Below are 15,161 nucleotides of genomic sequence, written 5' to 3' on the forward strand. Positions count from 1 at the left end.
TCGCCCACGTGGGTGGTGGGGCCTGCAGCAGAGCCACAGCTCGGCCCGCACTGTCAGAGCCGCAGCTACAGATGACATGAGGTGCAGCCAATGCCTGAGCCCCAGAGAACACAGAGGGTTTTGTTTTGTTTTGTTTTGGTGACAGTGAACATTGAAAAGATGATTAACATTATCAAGTGAGGTCTTGTAGAAACAAGAGGCGAAGACAGCAAGGCAGTGGAAATTCTTGTAAAAAAGCCTCCCAGCAATGAAGTTGCAGGAACTACACGCTTCGATTGTCACCAAACTTTTCAGTAATTAAAACCTAACTGGGAGAAATTAACGCCCGTGATCTTAAGCCTTTTTCATTAGGAATAAGCATTTTAGAATTAATTCTTGAACCATCAAATTTGACAGCAAACTTTGTTCAGTATTCTGGCTAATGGCTATAGCCCCCTCTGGAGACACAAATGGATTTCTTTTTTGTTTTAATATAATCAAGTGGATTAAATAATATAGAAAGGAAAAATGAATAAACACACTGTGGAGCATTACACAGTAAGGCATGGTGAGGCAGTGGGGAAGGCACTGGATCCGGTGACAGAAGACTTGGACCTCAGTTCACAGATATTAGATACTGTACTCAAGTAGTTCCCCCACTTTGCAGATGAGATAACTGAGGTTTAGAGAGAGCAACTCATTTTTCGAAGGTCCCGCAGCCAACATCTGGAATTCATATCTAAAAAATGCTCTTAACTATTATGTCACATTGGACATAGACAGTTGGGAACCTGGAAAATTGCAAAAGATACTGCCTGGCTGCAGGGAAGCTGGCTCAACCATTTTGGAAAGCAATTTGGCACTCTCTTATAATCTTGAACGTTTGCATGCTCTACAATCCAGAAATTCTGCTCCAAGATAGAGAAATTCTCATGCACTTGCACTGGTATGCGTACACAGGAATGTTAGGGAACCACCGTTCACAATGCAAAACAAAACACAAACAAAATCTAGAAAAGCAAAAGCTCATTGGACAGGAGGATGAACAAATAACTCGTCTCACACTGGGACGTTAAACAACAGTGCATGTAAAAGAACTGCGACTTGATGGAGTTGCAAAGATGATTTTAAACATTACACTATGTGGAGAAGTGTGAGTTACGGAAGGGCCACCTATGGAATGACACCACTTCAGTAAAACTCAAAGTAAGCAAAGCTAACAAATAACAAATGAAGATATATAGGTGATAAAACTTAAAAAATCAAGTGAAAGGTAGCAACAAAATCTAAGCAAACAGCTCCCTTTAAGGGTAGGTGAGGCTGGAATAAGCAGCCACGCTGGATGCAGAAGTATTGGGAACGTTCTAGTTATTAAGTTGGGTGCTAAGTCCACGGTCACTGCTTTGTTACGCGTCTCGCTGCCATATTTTACTTTGAACAAAGTAGACATCACATAAGTAAAACCTTTTTAAAAGTTAACGCTAGGACTCACCAGCAAAGGTAGGCTGGGCACACAGGAGCCTCCACCTTCCACCCCACCCCTGGGTACCTAAAGCCTAGATGACTGTAGGAAAAAAAACACCAGACCAAGATGTATGGCCCTGATAATCCAAGTCTGTTTTTCTGGCCCTGGAAGGGCCAGAAAGCTAGAAGGGTACTTGGCGCTCTGGGGCCTGGATAAACAAGCCCGCCAGCACAGCAAAGCAGATGAGAAAGATCTAGGCCACCCACAGCAATCAAGAGCTCCACTAGGTGGGCCAGAAACGGCCACTGTCCCTTCCCTGTGGCAGCACTAGGCCACCTTTGGAGAGCAGCAGGGGCAGTAGGGGTGTCCTGTTCCAGTGCTCAGAAGCCCAGCCACCCAGCTGCCCCCGGGGGCCAGTGGGACATCCACACCAGGCTCTCCCGCTGAGGCAATTTAAGTGAGTGGATAATTGCACATAATAGAGGTAAAATATAATTGCCTCATTAAAATGGGTTACTAAATCTCATTGTGCCTGGGTGTGAAGGAGGAAGACAGGCACACATGAGTTAAACTGCCAGAAAAAAATAAAATGGCATAAATGAATGTGAGTGGGAGTGATCTGGGAGTGCCTACCTGTGCCTTTGGGTTGGAGGAGCCCTTGGGGACGTGGAGTCCCCTGAAGGATGGGTTAACTGCAGCGCGGGGCTGCTCTGCACAGTGATGGCTCAGAACTGGGACTGACTAGTGGTACCCAGGTCTCATCTCCCACTGATGCGTCTCCATTTTGGAAGATAAAGCTCTAGTCTTGTATAGGAAAGGTCCCTGTCCTTCCACTGCCTTCAGGGTTCGTCCCGGCATGGCTACCAAGCAAGCTATACAACTGGCACTTTTCATGCCTTCGTGGCTGAATTCAGAGGGGAAGTTGGGAGCTGTCTGCCTGTGCAACAGGGATTGATTCTGAGGATCAGAGAGTGACCACAGGGGGAAACACTCCCAAGAAGCCAGCCTGTAAGGAAGCCCCTACAAGTGACACCTTCCCCTCCTCCCCTGAAGTGTGCACACGACCAGGCTCCGGCTAGACCAGGAGATGCTCTCCCCATTAACACACAGGGCAACAGCGCTTTTCCTGCCTCCCAGCTGGTGCACCAACCTCAGTGCTTCCATTTCCACCCTCCAAACCTAAATGCCCCGTTCAAGAGTTCCTTCCTAAAGGGAGAAGACCCCAGCTTCTCACCTCTTCTGGAACATTTTAAAGAAAAAAAAAAAAAAAAAACAGGTATTCCTGAAAGTAACTCTGAGTTTATTATCCCAAGAGCCACAAGTGATCATGCCTCACTTTGTTCTTAAGTTTCTAACAGACACTCAGTCTGGCAATCAGCACAACATAGATGCAAAGTTAAGTTTTGTCTCAGAACGCTCACACAAAAAATGTCGAGACTAATGAGTGATTTTCTTTTCAGTATTAGAAAGAAGATAAACATTAACAATATGGTGTCAGTAAGGGCCTCTAATAAGACCCCAAACCTGCTGCAGAATCCCACAGTCCATAAGCGTTCGGCATAGGCGTAGCTTAGGCAAAGGATGGGAGACGACAAACAGAGGAGGAAGGGGAGAGAGAAGGCTTGCATGCCCCAGCCCTACCCCGTGCCGAGAACGCTGACGGTGGCCCATCGCCCTCATCAGCCTGCGTGACTCACCTCTGCTGGTAAGCCCTTGACTTCTAATGCAGATTTGTTTCTATGCATGATTAAATACTCTCTTGATTCCTCAGATAAGTTCAGAAGTGCAAAAAAGGAGGAGGATAAGCTTTTTAATTACAAGCAATTCAGCCTGGCAAATAGGACTCTCAACCTGTCCAAGTCCTGGACTTCAGAACCTCGCCAAGATCCCCATCTGCTTCTTCTGTGGGGGCTTGAGGAGGGGGTGCTGATTCAAGTTCCCACAGAAAGAATTAGAAAATCTTGGACCAAGTGCTTAGCTCTAACAAATAAAGAGCCTCAATTCTGGATAAAAGTCAAATTGTTAAGAAATTGCACTGCTCTGGTTTTTGTTTTTTTTTGGTTTGGGGAGGGTGTATTGTGAGACAGGGCAGGATGGGGAAGAGACAGAACCAGATTTCAGCTCATCTTGATAAAATTTAGGAGTTACAAAGGCTACTCTTGTTCCCTGTTTCCCCAGGTTTTTCTGGGTACAGGCCAGGGGTGCCTGGATGTCCTCAATCCCCTGTGTGGCTGTCCCTCTCGCACCCCGTGCGCAGTTTCCTTGAGTGCCAGAATACTCCAGAAGCCTCAGAATGGAGCCCTTGAAATGTTATGAAACAGGAATTGGCAGTCCTCTCCCTGCGAGCTGCCAAGCTGGAGAAGAGGCTCGGGGAGATGGAGGCACAGGAAAGGTGAACGCAATGTGTCAGCTGGTGTCATGAGTCAACTTGTAAGGTGCCTCCAACTGTGCACCCACCACTCCAGTGGCAGGCAGGTGGAGGGCAGATGGGCAGGAAGAGTGGGGACAGAGGCAGCACGGGGGAGAGTGTCTAGAAGCCGGTGGTGGCCGGGAGGCAGCTGCCAATTCTCAGCCAGGCTGGCACTTCCAGACCAGGAAGTCTGGAGTGCCACCCTCTGGTGAGTGAGCCAGGGGTTGGTTGCTAAACCCTGAAACAGAACTCTCCCTCCAGGCACTTGGCATTTGAGCCCTAATGGTTTTGGCACTTGGCCTAATTGCTCAGAACATGTGCTCAGTTAGAGAGTAACTCCTTCATCACACTCAGCAAGTGTCTGCACCCAGCACAGAAGCTGTGATATTTTCATTCCAATAATTTCTTTGCCGACCACCAAAATTCCATGAAAAATTCTCAGAAGCTACTGGATATAAACTAATGTGAAACTCAGTTTAAGTTTATGCTTCAGATTATGGATAGTTTTATAAACAGCAGAATGTCCACCAAGCAAGAAAACTGCCTCCTTATTTTGTTCAAGAAACTATCTAGAACGAATGTTGCCATGTTCAGTGATAAAAAGGGTTCACCTTTTACCACCTCAAACACCTGGGAGCTGGAAATCAAAGTGACTTACCTGCTTACACTTGTTAACGTGGTTATGTAACATAGCTCACTGTGAGATAAGGTCATTTTGGTTAATAAAATCAGATTACCTCCAGTATATAAGACACCAAGATGTCTTAGAGATTAAAGTCATAGGCTGGTATTCAAAAATCAGTAAGAGCCAACAGAATCCAAGTCACCCAACCCAGGGTTTGAGAGAGAAGGACAGAAGTGGAAAATACAAAAGTGAGGATTTACTTAATTTATTGTGGGATCAAAGTGACTGATGCTGCCACTAGTTTATACATCAGCTTAATTGGTAGTTCATTTTTATAACCGTGGAGTAGAACACAAAGAGTGGTACGTCAAAGGAGCACGGCAGAAAGAAATCTACCTCATCATCAATTATTCTTTCTAAAAGAATAAAATAAAATAAAAATAAAAATAAATTTTATTGCTTAATTCCCTTGCTAAAAATTTTAAGAGCAAAAATGCAAATAACATATTTCTAAGTAATTAATGGTTCAAGGAAAAAAAATTATAATGAATAAAATTTAAGTATCTAGAAATGGCGTCAAAACATATAAAGCACAAACTGACAAAACTAAGAATTATAAGCCAATCCATAATCATAGTTAAAATTAAAAAAAAAATCTCAGAAGCTGATACAACCTTAAGTCAAAAATCAGGACTATAGATGATCTGACAAGACTAACAATGTTTATCCTTTTAACACATGTAGAACACTGCACCCAATAACCATAGAACACATCATCTTCAAGGACACAGGGGATATCATTCACTTAAATAGATCACATGCTAGAACCTAAAGTAACTACAAACAAGTAGAAAAGGACTGATATACAATATATATTTTCTGGATACAGTGGAATTAAGCTCCAAATTAATAATAAAAAGATAACTAGGAAATCTAATGTATTTGGAAACATATTTCTAAATAATCCCTAAGCCAAAGAAGAAATCACAATGGAAATTAGAAAATACTTTGAAATGAAAGATACTAAAAATATGACATAAAAAGTTATGGATATAGGTAAGTTTGTGTTAGATGGAAATACAGATGAACATATTAAAATGAATATATTACAAAAGAAGAAAGTCTAAAAAAAGATGATATAAACTTTACTTCAAGAAGGAAGAAAAAGAAGAGCAAATAAAATACCAAGAATGTAGAAAGAAAGAAATGATACAGATAGAGGGAAAAAAATCAATGAAATAGAGAATAAACATAAAATGAAGATAATCATGTCAAAAACAGGTTCTTTGAAAAGACTAGCAAAGCCTAAAACTCTTAGCAAGATTAACAAACAAAAAAGAAAGAAAACACAAATTACTAATACTAGGTCCACAGACATTTAAAAAGATGACAATAAATTTAGATGAAATGGATGTATACCTTGAAAAATAGAATTGATCAAAACTGACACAAGAGGAAGTGGACCATATGAATAGTCCTATATCTATTTAAAAGTTGAATCTGTAATTTAAAACCTTCCCACAAAGACATCTCCAGGTAAGTTAGCTTCACTTAGAATTCTTCTAAACATCTGAGGAAGAAGTAACAACAACAAACTTACACAAAATATTCCAGACAAAAGAAGAAGGGAGAATATGTTCCACTTTGTTTTATGAGTTTAGTACAACCTTATTACCAAAACTTGACAAGGACATTTTAAAAAGGAAAATTACAGAGCAATTTCTCTCATGAAGATAGATGCAAAAATTCTAAATAGGATATTAATATATCAAATCAAGAGATAGATAAAAAGAGATTGTACATTATGACCACTGGGTTTATTACAGGAATGCAAGGTTGTATTGACATTTTAAATTCTCCACATTAAGTAAATAATGGGGGGGGGGTACCATATGGCTATCTAAATAGATATAGAAAACATTTTTGATAAAATTTAATATTCATTCATGATATAAAATAATTATAACAAAACAGAAGGAAACTTAGTTTGATAAAGCTTATCTATAAAATATCTACCTAGTGAAAACTTTCCCTCCTTCCCCACATTTTGGAAAAAAGACAAGAGTGATCACTCTTACCACTTCTTTTCAAAACTTTAACATTGTACTGGTTGAACATTATACAGGGTCACAGAGCTAGAAAGGATAAAAAGAAGAAATAAAACTGTCATTAATCACAGACTATGTGTGGAATCTATAAAGTTCACAAAAAATCTAGATTTAAAGTTTAGAATTGGTAAATTGAGCAAGGTCACTTGTCAATATACAAAAATAAATAAAACTAAATCCAGCGGTTTATACAAAAAGATAAAATAATATGATCAATTTAGAATTATCCCAGGAATGCAAGAGTGGTTTAGCATCAGAAGAACTATAAATGTTGTTTATCACATTAACAAATAAAAGAAAAAAAGCCATATGCACATCTCAATAGATTCTGAAAGTCATTTAATAAAATTCAACACTTTTTCATAATTAATAATTAGAACATTAATAATTACGAATATAAAGAATTTTCTCTCTGATTAATCAACTGAAAACCTACAGCAAACGTAATTCTTAATGGTGAGATATTATGAGCATTATCTTAAAACTGGAATTAAGAAAAGTGTCCATTATCATTGCTGTTACATTGTGCTGGAGGTCCTAGTCAGCATATTAAAGCAAGAAAAAGAAATAAAGGGTATGTAGATTGCAAAGAAAGAAACAAAACTGTCATCTAATCTCAAATAATATAAATATCTATACAGAAAACCTAAGGCAAAATCACTGAAAGTAAATGAGTTAGGTGCTTGGATCGAATATAACCAACATACAAAAATCAATTCCATTTCTATATATTGCAGCCAATAATTTAAAAATGTAACTTAAAATAGATACCATTTACACTATAAATAAGAACTGTAAATTTCTTAGGGAAAAAATACCAACATTTTCTTAGTTTGTACAGAGAAAATTTTAAAATTTTCTAAAGGACACTGAAACTACCCTGACTTAGGAAAACTCAACACATTCATGAGTTGGATTATTTGCTATCATAAAGATATTAATTCTATCCAAACTGATATATAGATTCAAAGTAATCTCAACCATACTCCCAGTTGCTCTTTAAGAAGTATAAGCTGATTTTAAAATCTAAGTGTAATAGCAAAAAGCCAAGAATGCCCAAAGCACTCTATGGTGAAGAAAATACAGTGGAGCATCCTACCTTATATCAAGACTTACTATAAAGCCATAATAATTGACATACTGGTTACTGGAGCAGGAAGAAACAAACCCATGAAAAGAATGCAAAAAAGATTCAGAAATGTACCCACTTACACAGAAATTTGATAAATGGCAGAGATGGCTCTAGCCTCAACCCACCATCATGACACACAGAAAGTAGGAAGCAATGCTAATTCAGCACCATCTCCCGAGACCTGCGGTTACCAAGAGCAACACATGGCTAATGATTTACCACTTGCAAAGAGTCTTTCGGTAAATCCTGAGTGAATTTTCACATTTTTTGGTTTCTGCACATTCCATTATGGCTTATTATTGTATGATTCATTACATTAACCTGTTACTATTCAGTAGATAAGTGATTTTCTTCTTTGAAAGATTCAGTAAGAAGGCAGGATACCTTGAGATGGTGTTTTTGTGTTTGTTGTTTATTTTCATTTTTAATGACAGCCTTCTCATTTTTGAATGCTTGTTTTGGTTACATGTTCGTTAAGAAAAGGATCTAATGCAGTTTTTAAGCAAGAAAGATTCCTGGTCTGCTATTAAATACATACAGCAAGTCTGTGGAATATTAATCAAATCTCTGGTTTCCTTTTTAAGACTTGGCAGCTAAGGCAAGTGCATTTTTCTACCTCAGTTCAATCCCCATTACCATTTTATATTCCACCGGAGGCCTGGCTAGCAGCAGCAGCCAGCTCCTCGGAATCCTGCAAGCTAGGCTCATACGCTTGATTACCCCTAGAAAGGCTCCTGCCATCTCAGCACAGGAGACCCAACTCTCGATGCTGGCCTGCATGAGAAAAATCACTCTTGTTTCTTGCCATTTTGCATTCAGTAGGCAAAAAACTAATGCTTGCTTCAGGGGAATTTCAGATCTTGACATTAATGGAACTAACAGAATACTCAAATTAATTTCCTGGTGGCAAAGCTATAAAGTTTGAAAACCCTAGGTTGGCTTGGACTTTCACTGTTTCACTGTGACACAGTGACAAAACACTGTCAAAACTGATACATTCCCTCAGAGCAAGAAAATATTTCATAAGGATATTTTTGACTCTATCAAAACTTTTCCCCAATTCAGCTCATTTTATAAGCTTAGCACCATTTACTTTTTACCTATTAAATTATCAGTGCTAGGAAGGTTTTTATTTTTAACATTCACTGGCATTAATGTTAGAGGCATTTGATAGATTAGCGTGCTGTTATTAATATGATTATTCATTTCTTAAGCCAATTTATAGTAATTTTATATTTAGATCTGTAAAAATACATGATTATATTGCCTCCAAAAGCACATTCTGAGAAGTAAATATGTATTTTCAAGACAGTTGTGCTTAAATACAACTAGAGCCCCAAAGTAACCGTATGTAGGCCTATTTATAATTGCTAATGGCATACTTAACTAATCAGAAAAAATAAACTGATCTACTGCAAGCATTCAATATGATTATGTGCCTGCACTGTACTTGTATTTTTATTTAAAAATCCATGTTGTATAAAAGATAAAAACTTGTTGCTCAATGCAAGGCCAGAATGATTTACACCGATGTTTCCTCCTGGGAGTTTTAGTTTTAGCTTTTACATTTTGATAAATTTTAATTCTGAGTTAACTTCTGTATATGGTATGAAATATAGGTCCAGCTTCAATCTTTTGCATGTGGTTTTCTAGTTGTTCCAGTGCCTTTTGCTAAAAAATCTATTCTTTCCTTATTGAATGGTCTCAGAAGCCTTGTAAAAAAGTCAGTTGACGATGGAGGTACGAGTATATTTATGAACTCTAAATTTTATTACATTGAACTATATGTAACTGAACTATCTTTATGCCTGTATCACACTGTTTTGATTACCATGGGATTGTAAAAAGTTTTGAAATTGTTAAGATTCAAGACTGCTTTGACTATTCACGGCCCCCTCTATGTCCACACGGATTTTAGGATCAGCCTATTTCTGCAAAACAAAAAAGGCAAATGACATTATGACAGAGGTTGCATTGCAGCTGTAGACCAATTTGGGGGAATATTGCTATTTTAACAATATTAAGTCTTCCAATCCATGAACATCAAATGTCTTTCCATTTATTTAGGGCATCTTTAATTTCTTTCAATAGTGTTCTGCGGTTTTCAGTGGAAAAATATTTCATTTCCTTGCTTAAATCTACCCCTAAGTATTTTATTCTTTGTGGTGCCACTATAAATGGAATTTTTAAAATTTTAATTTCAGATTGCTTATTGCTAATGTTTAGAAATATAACACTTTTGCATACTGATCTTGCATATTGCCATGTTGCTGTATTATTAGTTCTGACAATGAGATTTTTTTTCACTCTTCAGTATTATATATATCTGACCATAATCATCTGCAAATAGACATAGTTTTATTTCTTCCTTCCTAACCTGTGTGCCTTTAATTAATTTTTCCTTACCTAATTGCTCTGGCTAGAATTTCTGGTACAATGTGGAATGTAAGTGGCAAGAGTGTACATTCTTATCTTGTTCATGGTCTTAGCACGAGAAGTTTTTAGCTTTTTATCATTAAGCATACTGTTAGTGGTGTGTTTCATAAATGTCTTGTCACTCGAAGAAATTCTCTTCTATTCCTAGTTTGTTGAGTGTTTTTATTTTAGAATGAAAGGGTGTTGAATTTTCCTGCATCTGTTGAGGTGATCATGTATTTCTTTTTCTTCATTTATTATATTAATACGGTATAGTACATGGATTGGCTTTCTATGTTAAACTGACCTTGCATTCCTGGAAGAAATCCACTGAATTGTAGCATATAATCCTTTAATATATTGCTAGATTCTTTCTGTTAGTATTTTACTGAGGATTTTGTGTCAATATTCACAAGGGATACTGGTCTGCAGTTTTACTTTTCCTGGCTTTATTATACCAATAACAAATACTGGCCTCTTAGAACGTTAGGACGTGTTCCCTCCTCCTCTTCTTCTTCTTTTTTTTTTTTTGGAAGAATTGATAAAGATTAGTGTTAATCCTTTAAATACTTGGTAGAATTCACTAGTGAAGACATCTGTTTCTGGGCTTTTTAAAAATTAGACGTTTTTGATTACTGACTCAGTGTCTTTGCTATAGGCCTATTCAGATTTTCTATTTCTTCTTGAGTCAGTTTAGATAGTCTGTGTTTTTCTAGGTATTTGTCCATTTCATCTACATATCTGTAGTATTGTTAGCATCTTTATTTCTGTAAGGTCAGTAGTAATGTCCCCTCTTTTCATACCTGATTTCAGCAATATGAGTCTTTTTTTTCTTGCTCCAGCTAAAGGTCAGTCAATTTTAAATACCCTTTTCAAAAAACCAACCTTTCTATTCCTTATATTCCTACTTTATATTTTTACATACATATTTAAACACCTCTCTACATGTGATGCTGAATGGTCAGCACATCCAGTGACTGAAATATTCTTCTCAGCATGATAAGCAGGGAGCACTCCTATAAACATCTTCGTACATATATGTCTTTAAACACCTGTCTGCATGCATCACACAATGGTCAGCACATACATTCTCAGAAATAACACTGCTCTCAACATGCTGTGTAAGATACAATTTTTTTATAGTGAAAATTTTTATATTTAGAATTAGCCAGCTGGACTGAGTTTAGATGATTCCAAGTTTGTTGGCAACATCCAAAGCATCATAGTCAGGAGCCAGTCGTACATGTGCCTTCTTCTCTCCATCAGGCCTGATCAGGGTGTTGACTTTAGCCAAGTCAATGTCATAGAGCTTCTTCACAGCCTGTTTGACCTGGTGCTTGTTGGCCTTGACATCCACAACGAACACAAGTGTGTTGTCTTCTATCTTCTTCATAGCTGACTCGGTGGTCAGGCGGAACGCGATGATGGCATAGCGGTCAAGCTTGTCTCTCCGAGGGGCGCTCTTCCGAGGATATTTGGGCTGCTTCTGAGCCGGGTGTTTTGGGCCATCGGAACATGGGTGACGTCTGGATCTTCTTTTTCATGTGGCTGTGGACGCCTTTCAGCACTGCTTTCTTGTCCTTCAAAGCCTTTGCTTTGGCTTTGGCTTTGGGAGGGGCGGTGGCTTCCTTCTTCGCTTTCGGCGCCATCTTCGTGAAAAGGTAAGACAATTTTTAAAACATCTTTTTCACATGTACTCAAACACTTCTCTACATGCATTACAGAATGGCTAGCACATTCATTTCCTGAAATAACATTTGTATTTCTGTTCTGCATTTTCTCCATGTCTGCTATAATCTTTACTGTTTCCTTCTTCTTGCTTTCAGTTTTGTGTGTTTTTTTTCTTCTAGATTTTTAAGGCTTAAAGTTAGGTTATTAATTTATTTCTTCTTTAATGTAGACTATAAATTTCCCTCTAAGCATTGTTTTTGCTGCAACCCATTAAGAACTGGTATGCTGTTTTACACCAAAATTTATATCTCAAGTTTTTCTCTAATCTCCTTTTTATTTCTTCTTAGACCCACTGGTTATTTAATTAAGAGTATATTGTTTAATTTCCACATATTTATTCATTTTCAAAATTTTCTTGTTACTGATTTCTAACTTCATGTCATTGTGGTTGGAGAATACATTTTAATCTTTTTAAATTTACTGAGACTTGTATTGTGGCCTAATATGGGCTCTGTCTTGGAGAGCACATGCCCTTGAGAGGACTCTTGGACTCTTGTTGGATGGAATGTTCTGTAGTTGTCTGTTAGGCCTCCCGGTTTCTAGTGTTGCCCAAGTCTTTGATTTCCTTGCTATTCTTTATTTCTTTGCTAATATGTGTTACTGTCAACTATCCTTTCATTTCAGCCTCAACAACTTAAACATTCCTTAAGCATCCTTCCTAAAACATTCATTTGTGACAGGTGTGATAGTTGTTACCTGAAAATGTCTTACTCTCTCCTATATTTTCACAGGCAGTTTTGCTGGATATAGAATTCTACCGTAACAGTCGTTCTTCCATTGTTTAGAGTATGTCATCCAGTGCTTTCTGGCCTCTACAGCTTGACGAGAAAACAGGTTAAGTTATTCTTATTGAGGAATACTTAACAAACAACGAGTTCTCTCTCTTGTTGCTTTCAAGATTCGCTTAGTCTTTGGCTTTTGATTGTGATATGTCTCCGTGTGTATCTCTGAGTTTATCCAACATAGAGCTTAATGAATTTCTTGAGTGTGTATATTAAGTTTTCCATCAAATTTGTAAAGTTTCTTTAAATATTCTTTTGGCCTCTTTCTCCCTCTCTATTCCTTCTGAGACTTGTGTGATTGTTGACAATACCCCAAAGGTCTCTGAGGTTCTGTTTATTTTCTTTCATTCTTTTTCTTTCTGTTCTTCAAACTGGATAATCTCAATTGACCTGTCTTCAAATTTGCTGATTCCTTTTCCTGCCTGCTTGAACCTGCTGCTGAACTCCTACAGAACTTTAAGTTTCAGTTATTATACTTTACAACTCCAGAAAACTTTTTACAATTTTTATAAAATAACTTAGTAATTTTTATGATTATAACTTTATAAAAAATTTTGAAATTTCTGCTTTAGTGATATTCTGTATTTGGTGAGATAATGTTCTTATAATTTCAGTCCTTGAACATATTTAGAAGAGCTGTTTTAAAATCTGTCTAGGAAGTCCAACACCTGGGCTTCCTCAGGGACAGCTTCTACTGACTGCTTTTTTTTTTTCTTCTATGTATTGTCCATACTTTGAGGAACTTGCCAATTTTTTCTTAAAAAGTGGACATTTTTAGTATTATGTGCCCATTCTGATGTGCTGGGAAATCAGATTTTCTCACCTTATCCCACGGTTTGCTGTTGGTGCTGCTTTGTGTGATTTTTATTGTGAGTGTTTCAGTAACTTCTCTAAACTAATTCTGTAAAATCTATACTTTGTTGTGTGTGTGACCAGTTAAAGTGGTCCATTAGCTTAGTTGTCAGCTAATGATTGGACAGAGATTTCCTTAAATGCCTGGAACCAAAATCTCCCCTTTGCTGAGATTTTCTGTGTGAGTGTTAGGGCATGCCTTCAACCTCCAGCGAGGCAGCTTCTAGCTTTCCTTCAGCCTTTACTTCCTGCTTGCACAAAGACTCAAGGTCAGCCAGACGTGAGAACTTAGGGTCTTCTGGTCTTTCCTGAGCATGCACAGTCCCAGGCATGTGCCTAGCCTTCTAGATTTCCAAGAACATGTCAGAGTTTTTCAAAACCCTTATAAGAACCTCATTTCTAACCTTTCTTCCCAAGCTTTTACCTTAGTCTATCATTGGTCCCAACTTCAGGCAGCAGGGAAATGTCCTCCCCCTGACTGGCCCCTCCCCCTGGGTAGGGGCTTTGGTACTGGGCAAGTTCCAAGTTAGGCAAAATAAAAATAAGGTTTTCAAATGGGTCTTCCAGGAAGACATGAAACAGGTCAAATAAGGAAAATCTTCACAAAATCGGCCCATTCTGCTTTCTCCAGTACCAGCTATGTGGGGTGTTATTTACGAGGCTATTGCTGCATTTGGGAGCAAAGTATAGGACTAGCTTAAGTTAAAATACCACAAAGCATGCTGTTCTCACCAAGATTCAGCCTGTTTTTTTTTTTTTTAATATGCATAATCAGACCGCAGTGAGCTTTTAGTTTCAAGAGTTCTGAAATAGTTGATTTTGACAGTTTTTGGAGGCATTTTATTCTTTTAGGGAAAGGCAGAATTTCGGAATTCTTTAACCCAACATTGTTGTTGATGTCCCCATCCTATAACACAATTTTGCATCTTAGTCAAATAGCTAATTAATGTAACCCAGTCATTATGATCATCAAAGAATGAAAAATGTATGGTTGTTTTAAAACTTTTTTTCTGTGTCTCAGCCTCTTCAACCTCAAGTACATACATGTGGCTGTCATAAAGAATGATGTCAGTTCATTTTTTCCTCTAAAAGCACAAGCACCCTATCAAACTACATTGTATTTACTTAAAATACATGTGATTATCTCTGTGCAGAACAAGGAATTCAATGACAAAGCACATCTTAGTGAGCTTTTAAAACCCTGGTGCTTATCACACAGCCTGCCCCCAGATGGTGCTTAATAAATGTGTTTAATAAACAAGCGTAATGTAAAACATTAGCTAACATATATTTAGTTCTAACTTTACCTCAGATCTGTGTTAAACAAAATTGTTAATTTTTAAAAATTGTGAGCTATGTAGACAAGAGTTCATGTAACATGTACATAAATTTTAGAGAATAAGCAAGTGAATCCTCAAATACCAACAATCTAGAGTAAAAATAGATCACTAGTAAGTTCTAAAACTCCTGTGAGATAATCCTGAATTCTATGCTAATCATTTCCTGTATTTCCTTACAGCTTTACCACATGTGTACCCATGAATAATGTGTAATTTTGTTTTACCCTTTATTGGACTCATACTATATTATTCTGTGATTTTCTTTTCCTTTTTTTTTTTTAAACATGTATTTGGAAATCATTTCATTTTTCACCACCATAGA

General features: G+C 37.6%; 1 pseudogene; it reads right to left on the reverse strand.

Annotated features, from left to right (window-relative positions):
* Positions 1-4,728: 4,728 nt before the first annotated feature.
* On the reverse strand, positions 4,729-14,800 carry LOC116668549 (annotated as a pseudogene).
* Positions 14,801-15,161: the final 361 nt, after the last annotated feature.

The sequence above is a fragment of the Camelus ferus genome, chromosome 14 (assembly GCF_009834535.1).
Source record: "Camelus ferus isolate YT-003-E chromosome 14, BCGSAC_Cfer_1.0, whole genome shotgun sequence".
NCBI classification, from domain to species: domain Eukaryota; kingdom Metazoa; phylum Chordata; class Mammalia; order Artiodactyla; family Camelidae; genus Camelus; species Camelus ferus.